Source organism: Triticum urartu, chromosome 5, assembly GCF_003073215.2.
Source record: "Triticum urartu cultivar G1812 chromosome 5, Tu2.1, whole genome shotgun sequence".
In the NCBI taxonomy this organism is placed as follows: domain Eukaryota; kingdom Viridiplantae; phylum Streptophyta; class Magnoliopsida; order Poales; family Poaceae; genus Triticum; species Triticum urartu.
The window spans coordinates 565,084,166-565,096,493 of record NC_053026.1 but is presented as its reverse complement, the minus strand read 5'-3'; positions in this window follow the sequence as shown (position 1 = coordinate 565,096,493).

Below are 12,328 nucleotides of genomic sequence, written 5' to 3'. Positions count from 1 at the left end.
GTGGAAGGCAAGCTTGGCGATGCGGATACTCAAGATCTCCTACCATTGTAACCGACTCTATGTAACCCTAACCCTATCCGGTATCTATATAAACCGGAGGGTTGTAGTCCGTAGGCAATCAACTCCATATACAACAATCATACCGTAGGCTAGCTTCTAGGGTTTAGCCTCCTTGATCTCGTGGTAGATCTACTCTTGTACTACCCATATCATCAATATTAATCAAGCAGGACGTAGGGTTTTACCTCCATCAAGAGGGCCCGAACCTGGGTAAAACATCGTGTTCCCTGCCTCCTGTTACCATCCGGCCTAGACGCATAGTTCAGGACCCACTACCCGAGATCCGCCGGTTTTGACAACGACATTGGTGCTTTCATTGAGAGTTCCTCCGCGAAATGGTTTGAGGCCATGAAATCTGAGATATGATCCATGTATGAGAACAAAGTATGGACTTTGGTTGACTTTCCCGATGATCAGCAAGCCATAGAAAATAAATGGATCTTCAAGAGAAAGACGGACGCTGATAGTAGTGTTACTATCTACAAAGCTAGAATTGTCGCAAAAGGTTTTCGACAAGTTCAAGGTGTTGACTACGATGAGATTTTCTCACTCGTATCTATGCTTAAGTCTGTCCGAATCATGTTGGCAATTGCCGCATTTTATGAAATCTGGCAAATGGATAAACAAAACTGCATTCCTTAATGGATTTACTAAAGAAGAGTTGTATACGATGCAACTAGAAGGTTTTGTCGATCCTAAAGGTGTTAACTAAATATGCAAGCTCCAGCGATCCATCTATGGACTGGTGCAAGAATCTCGGAGTTGGAATATACGCTTTGATAAGTTGATCAAAGCATATAGTTTTATACAGACTTGCGGTGAAGCCTGTATTTACAAGAAAGTGAGTGGGAGCACTACATCATTTCTGATAAGTATATGTGTATGACATATTGTTGATCGGAAATAATGTAGAATTATTCTGCAAAGCATAAAGGAGTGTTTGAAAGGAGTTTTTCAAAGAAAGACCTCGGTAAAGCTGCTTACATATTGAGCTTCAAGATCTATAGAGATAGATCAAGACGCTTGATAAGTTTTTTCAATGAGTACATACCTTGACAAGATTTTGAAGTAGTTCAAAATGGAGCAGTCAAAGAAAGAGTTCTTGCCTGTATTACAAGGTGTGAAGTTGAGTAAGACTCAAAGCCCGACCACGACAGAAGATAGAAAGAGAATGAAAGTCATTCCCTATGCCTTGGCCATAGGTTCTATAAAGTATGTCATGCTGTATACCAGATCTATTGTATACCCTGCACTGATTTGGCAAGGGAGTACAATAGTGATCTAGGAGTAGATCACTGGACAGCGGTCAGAATTATCCTTAGTAAAATAAAGGATATGTTTCTCGATTATGGACGTGACAAAAAGGTTCGTCGTAAAGGGTTACGTCGATGCAAGTTTTTGACACTAATCCAGATGATTCTAAGTCTCAATCTGGATACATATTGAAAGTGGGAGCAATTAGCTAGAGTAGCTCCGTGCAGAGCATTGTAGACATAGAATTTTGCAAAATACATACGGATCTGAATTTGGCAGGCCCGCTGACTAAATTTCTCTCACAAGCAAAACATGATCACTCTTTGGGTGTTAATCACATAGCGATGTGAACTAGATTATTGAATCTAGTAAACCCTTTGGGTGTTAGTCACATGGAGATGTGAACCAATCACATAAAGATGTGAAGTATTGGTGTTAATCACATAGCGATGTGAACTAGATTATTGACTCTAGTGCAAGTGGGAGACTGAAGGAAATATGCCCTAGAGGCAATAATAAAGTTATTATTTATTTCCTTATAATTATGATAAATGTTTATTATTCATGCTAGAATTGTATTAACCGGAAACATAATACATGTGTGAATACATAGACAAACAAAGTGTCACTAGTATGCCTCTACTTGACTAGCTCGTTAATCAAACATGGTTATGTTTCCTAACCATGAACAATGAGTTGTTATTTGATTGACGAGGTCACATCATTAGTTGAATGATCTGATTGACATGACCCATTCCATTAGCTTAGCACCCGATCGTTTAGTATGTTGCTATTGCTTTCTTCATGACTTATACATGTTCCTATGACTATGAGATTATGCAACTCCCGTTTGCCGGAGGAACACTTTGGGTGCTACCAAACGTCACAACGTAACTGGGTGATTATAAAGGAGCATTACAGGTGTCTCCAAAGGTAGATGTTGGGTTGGCGTATTTCGAGATTAGGATTTGTCACTCCGATTGTCGGAGAGGTATCTCTGGGCCCTCTCGGTAATGCACATCACATAAGCCTTGCAAGCACTGCAACTAATATGTTAGTTGTGAGATGATGTATTACATAATGAGTAAAGAGACTTGCCGGTAATGAGATTGAACTAGGTATTGGATACCGACGATCAAATCTCGGGCAAGTAACATACCGATGACAAAGGGAACAACGTATGTTGTTATGCGGTCTGACCGATAAAGATCTTCGTAGAATATGTAGGAGCCAATATGGGCATCCAGGTCCCGCTATTGGTTATTGACCGGAGACGTGTCTCGGTCATGTCTACATTGTTCTCGAACCCGTAGGGTCCGCACGCTTAAGGTTACGATGACAGTTATATTATGAGTTTATGCATTTTGATGTACCGAAGGTTGTTCGGAGTCCCGGATGTGATCACGGACATGACGAGGAGTCTCGAAATGGTTGAGACGTAAAGATTGATATATTGGAAGCCTATGTTTGGACATCGGAAGTGTTCCGGGTGAAATCGGGATTTTACCGGGTTACCGGGAGGTTACCGGAACCCCCCGGGAGCCATATGGGCCTTCATGGGCCTTAGTGGAAAGGAGAAAGGGGCAGCCCAAGGTGGCTGCGCCACTTCCCCCTCCCCTAGTCCTATTAGGACTAGGAGAAGGTGGCCGGCCCCCCTCTCCCTCTTTCCCCCTTTGGGGAATCCTAGTTGGAATAGGATTGGGGGGAGTCCTACTCCCGGAAGGAGTAGGACTCCTCCTGCGCCCTCCTCCCTGGCCGGCGCCCCCCTCCCCCCTTGGCTCCTTTATATACTGAGGTAGAGGCACCCTAGAACACACAAGTTGATCCACGTGATCTATTCCTTAGCCGTGTGCGGTGCCCCCTGCCACCATATTCCTCGATAATACTGTAGCGGAGTTTAGGCGAAGCCCTGCTGCTGTAGTTCATCAAGATCGTCACCACGCCATCGTGCTGACGGAACTCTTCCCCGACACTTTGCTGGATCGGAGTCCGGGGATCATCATCGAGCTGAACGTGTGCTCGAACTCGGAGGTGCCGTAGTTTCGGTGCTTGATCGGTTGGATCGTGAAGACGTACGACTACTTCCTCTACGTCGTGTCACTGCTTCCGCAGTCGGTCTGCGTTGGGTACGAAGACAACACTCTCCCGTCTCATTGCTATGCATCACATGATCTTGCGTGTGCGTAGGAATTTTTTTGAAATTACTACGTTCCCAACAGTGGCATCCGAGCCTAGGTTTTATATGTTGATGTTATATGCATGAGTAGAACACAAGTGAGTTGTGGACGATACAAGTCATACTGCCTACCAGCATGTCATACTTTGGTTCGGCGGTATTGTTGGACGAGACGACCCGGACCAACATTACGCGTACGCTTACGCAAGACCTGTTCTCCCGACGTGCTTTGCACACAGGTGGCTTGCGGGCGACTGTCTCTCCAACTTTAGTTGAACCAAGTGTGGCTACGCCCGGTCCTTGCGAAGGTTAAAACGGAGTCTATTTGACAAACTATCGTTGTGGTTTTGATGCGTAGGTGAGATTGGTTCTTACTTAAGCCCGTAGCAGCCACGTAAAACATGCAACAACAAAGTAGAGGACGTCTAACTTGTTTTTGCAGGGCATGTTGTGATGTGATATGGTCAAGGCATGATGCTGAATTTTATTGTATGAGATGATCATGTTTTGTAACCGAGTTATCGGCAATTGGCAAGAGCCATATGGTTGTCGTTTTATTGTATGCAATGCAATCGCGATGTAATGCTTTACTTTATTACTAAACGGTAGTGATAGTCGTGGAAGCATAAGATTGGCGAGACGACAACGAAGGTACGATGGAGATCAAGGTGTCGCGCCGGTGACGATGGTGATCATGACGGTGCTTCGGAGATGGAGATCACAAGCACAAGATGATGATGGCCATATCATATCACTTATATTGATTGCATGTGATGTTTATCTTTTTATGCATCTTATCTTGCTTTGATTGACGGTAGCATTATAAGATGATCTCTCACTAATTATCAAGAAGCGTTCTCCCTGAGTATGCACCGTTGCCAAAGTTTGTCGTGCCCAGACACCACGTGATGATCGGGTGTGATAAGCTCTACGTCCATCTACAACGGGTGCAAGCCAGTTTTGCACACGCAGAATACTCGGGTTATACTTGACGACCCTAGCATATGCAGATATGGCCTCGGAACACGGAGACCGAAAGGTCGAGCGTGAATCATATAGTAGATATGATCAACATAATGATGTTCACCGATGAAACTACTCCATCTCACGTGATGATCGGACATGGTTTAGTTGATTTGGATTACGTGATCACTTAGAAGATTAGAGGGATGTCTATCTAAGCGGGAGTTCTTAAGTAATATGATTAATTGAACTTTAATTTATCATGAACTTAGTCCTGGTAGTATTAGCATATCTATGTTGTGGATCAATAGCTCGCATTGTTGCTTTCATGTGTTTATTTTGATATGTTCCTAGAGAAAATTGTGTTGAAAGATGTTAGTAGCAAAGATGCGGATTGGATCCGTGATCTGAGGTTTATCCTCATTGCTGCACAGAATAATTATGTCCTTGATGCACCGCTAGGTGACAGACCTATTGCAGGAGCAGATGCAGACGTTATGAAGCTTTGGCTAGCTCAATATGATGACTACTTGATAGTTTAGTGCACCATGCTTAACGGCTTAGAATCGGGACTTCAAAGACGTTATGAACGTCATGGACCATATGAGATGTTCCTGGAGTTGAAGTTAATATTTCAAGCAAATACCCGAGTTGAGAGATATGAAGTCTTCAACAAGTTCTATAGCTAAAAGATGGAGGAGAATCGCTCAACTAGTGAGCATGTGCCCAGATTGTCTGAGTACAACAATCGCTTGAATCAAGTGGGAGTTAATCTTCCAGATAAGATAGTGATTGACAGAATTCTCTAGTCACCATCACCAAGTTAGTAGAACTTCGTGATGAACTATGATATGCAAGGGATAACGGAAACAACTCCCAAGCTCTTCGTGATGCTGAAATCAACGAAGGTAGAAATGAAGAAAAACATCAAGTGTTGATGGTTGAAGAGACCACTAGTTTCAAGAAAAGGGCAAAGGAAAGAAGGGGAACTTCAAGAAGAACAGCAAGCAAGTTGCTGCTCAAGTGAAGAAGCCCAAGTCTGGTCCTAAGCCTGAGACTAAGTGTTTCTACTCCAAAGGGACTGGTCACTGGAAGCGGAACTACCCCAAGTGATTGGCAGATAAGAAGGATGGCAAAGTGAACATAAGTATATTTGATATACATGTTATTGATGTGTACTTTACTAGTGTTTATAGCAACCCCTCAGCATTTGATACTAGTTCAGTTGCTAAGATTAGTAACTCGAAACGGGAGTTGTAGAATAAACAGAGACTAGTTAAGGGTGAAGTGACGATGTGTGTTGGAAGTGGTTCCAAGATTGATATGATCATCATCGCACACTCCCTATACTTTCGGGATTAGTGTTGAACCTGAATAAGTGTTATTTGGTGTTTGCGTTAAGCATGAATATGATTTGATCATGTTTATTGTAATACGGTTATTCATTTAAGTAAGAGAATAAATTGTTGTTGTGTTTACATGAATAAAACCTTATATGGTTACACACCCAATGAAAATAGTTCGTTGGATCTCGATCGTAGTGATACACATAATCATAGTATTGAAACCAAAAGATGCAAAGTTAATAATGATAGTGCAACTTATTTGTAGCACTGCCGTTTAGGTCATATTGGAGTAAAGCGCATGAAGAAACTCCATGCTGATGGGATTCTGGAATCACTTGATTATGAATCACTTGATGCTTGCGAACCATGCCTCATGGGCAAGATGACTAAAACGCCGTTCTCCGGAACAATGAAGCAAGCAACAGATTTGTTGGAAATCATACATACTGATGTATGTGGTCCGATGAATATTGAGGCTCGCGATAGATATCATTATTTTCTGATCTTCACAGATGATTTGAGCAGATATGAGTATATCTACTTGATGAAACAAAGGTCTGAAACATTTGAAAAGTTCAAAGAATTTCAGAGTGAAGTGGAGAATCATCGTAACAAGAAAATAAAAGTTTCTACGATATGATCGCAGAGGTAAAATATTTGAGTTATGAGTTTGGCCTTCAGTTAAAACAATGTGAAATAGTTTCACTACTCACGCCACCTGGAACACCACAATGTAATGGTGTATCCGAACGTCATAACCGTACTTTATTAGATATGGAGCGATCTATGATGTCTCTTACCGATCTACCATTATCGTTTTGGGGTTATGCATTAGAGACAGCTGCATTCACGTTAAATAGGGCACCATCTAAGTCCGTTGAGACGACACAATCTGAACTGTGGTTTGGCAAGAAACCAAAGTTGTCGTTTCTTAAAGTTTGGGGTTGTGATGCTTATATGAAAAAGTTTCATCCTAATAAGCTCAAACTCAAATCGGAGAAATATGTCTTCATAGGATACCCAAAGGAGACTGTTGGGTACACCTTCTATCACAAATACGAAGGCAAGACTTTTGTTGCTAAATTTGGAGTTTTTCTAGAGAAGGAGTTTCTCTCGAAAGAAGTGAGTGGGAGGAAAGTAGAACTTGATGAGGTAACTGTACCTTCTCCCTTATTGGAAAGTAGTTCATCACAGAAATCTGTTCCTGTGACTACTACACCAATTAGTGAGGAAGCTAATGATGATGATCATGTAACTTCAGATCAAGTTACTACCAAATCTCGTAGGTAAGCCAGAGTGAGATCCGCACCAGAGTGGTACGGTAATCCTGTTCTGGAAGTCATGTTACTAGACCATGACAAACTTGCGAACTATGAGGAAGTGATGATGAGCCCGGATTCCGCGAAATGGTTTGAGGCCATGAAATCTGAGATATGATCCATGTATGAGAACAAAGTATGGACTTTGGTTGACTTGCCCGATGATCAGCAAGCCATAGAAAATAAATGGATCTTCAAGAGGAAGACGGACGCTGATAGTAGTGTTACTATCTACAAAGCTAGAATTGTCGCAAAAGGTTTTCGACAAGTTCAAGGTGTTGACTACGATGAGATTTTCTCACTCGTATCTATGCTTAAGTCTGTCCGAATCATGTTGGCAATTGCCGCATTTTATGAAATCTGGCAAATGGATAAACAAAACTGCATTCCTTAATGGATTTACTAAAGAAGAGTTGTATACGATGCAACTAGAAGGTTTTGTCGATCCTAAAGGGGAGCTAACAAAGTGTGCAAGCTCCAGCGATCCATTTATGGACTGGTGCAAGCCTCTCGGAGTTGGAATAAACGCTTTGATAGTGTGATCAAAGCATTTGGTTTTGTACAGACTTTTGGAGAAGCCTGTATTTACAAGAAAGTGAGTGGGAGCTCTGTAGCATTTCTGATATTATATGTAGATGACATATTACTAATCGAAAATGATATAGAATTTCTGGATAGCATAAAGGGATACTTGAATAAGAGTTTTTCAATGAAAGACCTCGGTGAAGCTGCTTACATATTGAGGCATCAAGATCTATAGAGATAGATCAAGACGCTTGATAAGTTTTTTCAATGAGTACATACCTTGACAAGATTTTGAAGTAGTTCAAAATGGAACAGTCAAAGAAAGAGTTCTTGCCTGTGTAAAGGTGTGAAATTGAGTAAGACTCAAAGCCCGACCACGGCAGAAGATAGAAAGAGAATGAAAGTCATTCCCTATGCCTCAGCCATAGATTCTATAAAGTATGCCATGCTGTGTACCAGATCTGTTGTATACCCTACACTGTGTTAAGCGAGGGAATACAATAGTGATCTAGGAAGTAGATCACTGGACAGCGGTCAAAATTATCCTTAGTGAAATAAGGATATGTTTCTCGATTATGGACATAACAAAAAGGTTCATCGTAAAGGGTTACGTCGATACAATTTTTGACACCGATCTGGATGACTCTAAGTCTCGATCTAGATACATATTGAAAGTGGGAGCAATTAGCTAGAGTAGCTCCGTGCAGAGCATTGTTGACATAGATATTTGCAAAATACTTACGGATCTGAATATAACAGACCCGTTGACTAAAATTGTCTCACAAGCAAAACATGATCACACCTTAGTACTCTTTGGGTGTTAATCACATAGCGATGTGAACTAGATTACTGACTCTAGTAAACCCTTTGGGTGTTGGTCACATATCGATGTGAACTATGGGTGTTAACCACATAAAGATGTGAACTATTGATGTTAGATCACATGGCGATGTGAACTAGATTATTGACTCTAGTGCAAGTGGGAGACTGAAGGAAATATGCCCTAGAGGCAATAATAAAGTTATTATTTATTTCCTTATTCATGATAAATGTTTATTATTCATGCTAGAATTGTATTAACCGGAAACATAATACTTGTGTGAATACATAGACAAACTAAACTCACTAGTATGCCTCTACTTGACTAGCTCGTTAATCAAAGATGGTTATGTTTCCTAACCATAGACATGTGTTGTCATTTGATTAACGGGATCACATCATTAGGAGAATGATGTGATTGACATGACCCATTCCATGCTTAGCACCCCGATCGTTTAGTATGTTGCTATTGCTTTCTTTCATGACTTATACATGTTCCTATGACTATGAGATTATGCAACTCCCGTTTGCCGGAGGAACACTTTGTTGCTACCAAACGTCACAACGTAACTGGGTGATTATAAAGGTGGCTCTACAGGTGTCTCCAAAGGTACATGTTGGGTTGGCGTATTTCGAGATTAGGATTTGTCACTCCGATTGTCGGACAGGTATCTCTGGGCCTCTCGGTAATGCACATCACATAAGACTTGCAAGCATTGCAACTAATAAGTTAATTGCGGGATGCTGTATTACGGAACGAGTAAAGAGAATTGCCAGTAACGAGATTGAACTAGGTATTAAGATACCGATGATCGAATCTCGGGCAAGTAACATACCGATGACAAAGGGAACACCATATGTTGTTATGTGGTCTGACCGATAAAGATCTTCGTAGAATATGTGGGAGCCAATATGAGCATCCAGGTTCCGCTATTGGTTATTGACCGGAGACGTGTCTCGGTCATGTCTACATTGTTCTCGAACCCGTAGGGTCCGCACGCTTAAGGTTTTGAGGATAGTTATATTATGAGTTTATGAGTTTTGATGTACCGAAGGAGTTCGGAGTCCCGGATGAGATCGGGGACATGACGAGGAGTCTCGAAATGGTCGAGACGTAAAGATCGATATATTGGACGACTATATTCGGACATCGGAAAGGTTCCGAGTGATTCGGGTATTTTCGGAGGTACCGGGGAGTTACGGGAATACGAGGAAGAAGCAATGGGCCTTAATGGGCCTTAGTGGAAAGGACCAGGAGGTGGCGCGCGCCCCTCCCAAGCCCAGTCCGAATTGGACAAGGGGTTTGGGGCGCGGCCCCTCTCTCCCTTCCTTCCCCTCTTCCCCCCTTTCCCCCCTTCTCCTAGTTGGACTAGGAAAGGAGGAAACCTACTCCAACTAGGAGTAGGAATCCTACTCCCTGGCGCGCCCCTCCTAGGGCCGGCCTCCTCCCCCTTGCTCCTTTATATACGGGGGCAGGGGGCACCCCTAGACACACAAGTTGATCCACGTGATCATATTCTTAGCCGTGTGCGGTGCCCCCTTCCACCATAATCCTCGATAATATTGTAGCGGTGCTTAGGCGAAGCCCTGCGACGGTAGTACATCAAGATCGTCACCACGCCGTCGTGCTGACGGAACTCTTCCCCGACACTTTGCTGGATCGGAGTCCGGGGATCGTCATCGAGCTGAACGTGTGCTAGAACTCGGAGGTGCCGTAGTTTCGGTGCTTGATCGGTCGGGCCGTGAAGACGTACGACTACATCAACCGCGTTGTGCTAACGCTTCCGCTGTCGGTCTACAAGGGTACGTAGATCACACTCTCCCCTCTCATTGCTATGCATCACCATGATCTTGCGTGTGCGTAGGAAAATTTTGAAATTACTACGTCCCAACCACCTTTGCTACAAGCCTCGCTTTCTCACCACCTCATTGACTTTGTCTATGAATGAGAAGTTTTTAGTATTCGTACGGAAGATACTTATGAGGAGTAGGTATTACTGCGGTAAATACCACTCATTTGTTGAGCGAGTGCTATTCTTCATTACTTGCTTCATTTTATGTGAACCAATATGAGTGCAAGAGGCACTCTACCATGGATTTTGGTTCTGGGCCCAAAAGGTTTTAGCAAATTGAGAAGAAATATATGTCGACAAATGTAGTCTTTAGTTTATATGATCCTGGTGGAATCATTGAAGTTTGTGGATAAATATTTATTCCTTTTAACTCCTTGTGATTTCCTACAACAAATGGAGTCAAGGTGTTTCGATGTCCCGGCACCAAAACATTTGTGCACATTTATGCCGGCTTTGGATGATGAGCATCCAGTGAGGTGTCTTTCAACTTAGCCCGTTGATACGCCTAGTTGATGTGAGACTATCTTATCCTTTTTGTCTTCTCCACAACCACAATTCTATTCCACCCATAGTGCTATATCCATGGCTCACGCTCATGTATTGCGTGAAGATTGAAAAAGTTTTGAAAAAGTTAGAGTATGAAACAATTGCTTGGCTTGTCATTGGGGTTGTGCATGATTTAAATACTTTGTGTGGGGAAGATGGAGCATAGCGAGGCTATATGATTTTGTAGGGATAACTTTCTTTGGCCATGTTATTTTGAGAAGACATAATTGCTTTGTTAGTATGCTTGAAGTATTATTATTTTTTATGTCAAGATAAACTTTTGTCTTGAATCTTTCTAATCTGAATATTCATACCACAATTAAGAAGATTTGCATTGAAATTATGCCAAGTAGCACTCCGCATCAAAAATTCTCTTTGTATCATTTACCTACTTGAGGACGAGCAGGAATTAAGCTTGGGGATGCCTGATACGTCTCCAACGTATCTATAATTTTTGATTGCTCCATGCTATATTATCTACTATTTTGGACTATATTGGGCTTTATTTTCCACTTTAATATTATTTTTGGGACTAACCTATTAACCGGAGGCCCAGCCCAGAATTGCTGTTTTTTTTTCCTATTTCAGTGTTTCCGAGAAACAGAACATCAAACGGAGTCCAAACGAAATAAAATCTTCGGGAACGTGATTTTCTCACCGAACGTGATCCAGGAGACTTGGACCCTACTGCAAGGGATCAAAGAGGAGGTCACGAGGGTGGGGCCGCCCCCCTAGGGCGTGCCCCCTGCCTCGTGGGCCCCTCAGTGCTCCACCGACGTACTCCTTCCTCCTATATATACCTACGTACCCCCAAACGATCAGAACAGGAGCCAAAAACCTAATTCCACCGCCGCAACTTTCTGTATCCACGAGATCCCATCTTGGGGCCTGTGCCGGAGCTCCGCCGGAAGAGGGCCGTCATCATGGAGGGCTTCTACATCACCATAGCCTCTCCGATGAAGTGTGAGTAGTTTACCTCAGACCTTCGGGTCCATAGTTAGTAGCTGGATGGCTTCTTCTCTCTCTTTGAATCTCAATACAAAGTTATCCCCCTCTATCGTGGAGATCTATTCGATGTAATCTTCTTTTTGCGGTGTGTTTGTTGAGATCGATGAATTGTGGGTTTATGATCAAGTCTATCTATGAATAATAATTGAATCTTCTCTGAATTATTTTATGCATGATTGGTTATCTTTGCAAGTCTCTTCGAGTTATCCGTTTGGTTTGGCCAACTAGATTGGTAGTTCTTGCCATGGGAGAAGTGCTTAGCTTTGGGTTCGATCTTGCAGTGTCCTTTCCTAGTGACAAAAGGGGAAGCAAGGCACGTATTGCATCGTTGCCATTGAGGATAACAAGATGAGGTTTATTTCATATTGCATGAATTTATCTCTCTACATCATGTCATCTTGCGTAAGGCGTTACTCTATTTTTAACATAATGAAATCTTTTTCGTCGTCAAATGACATT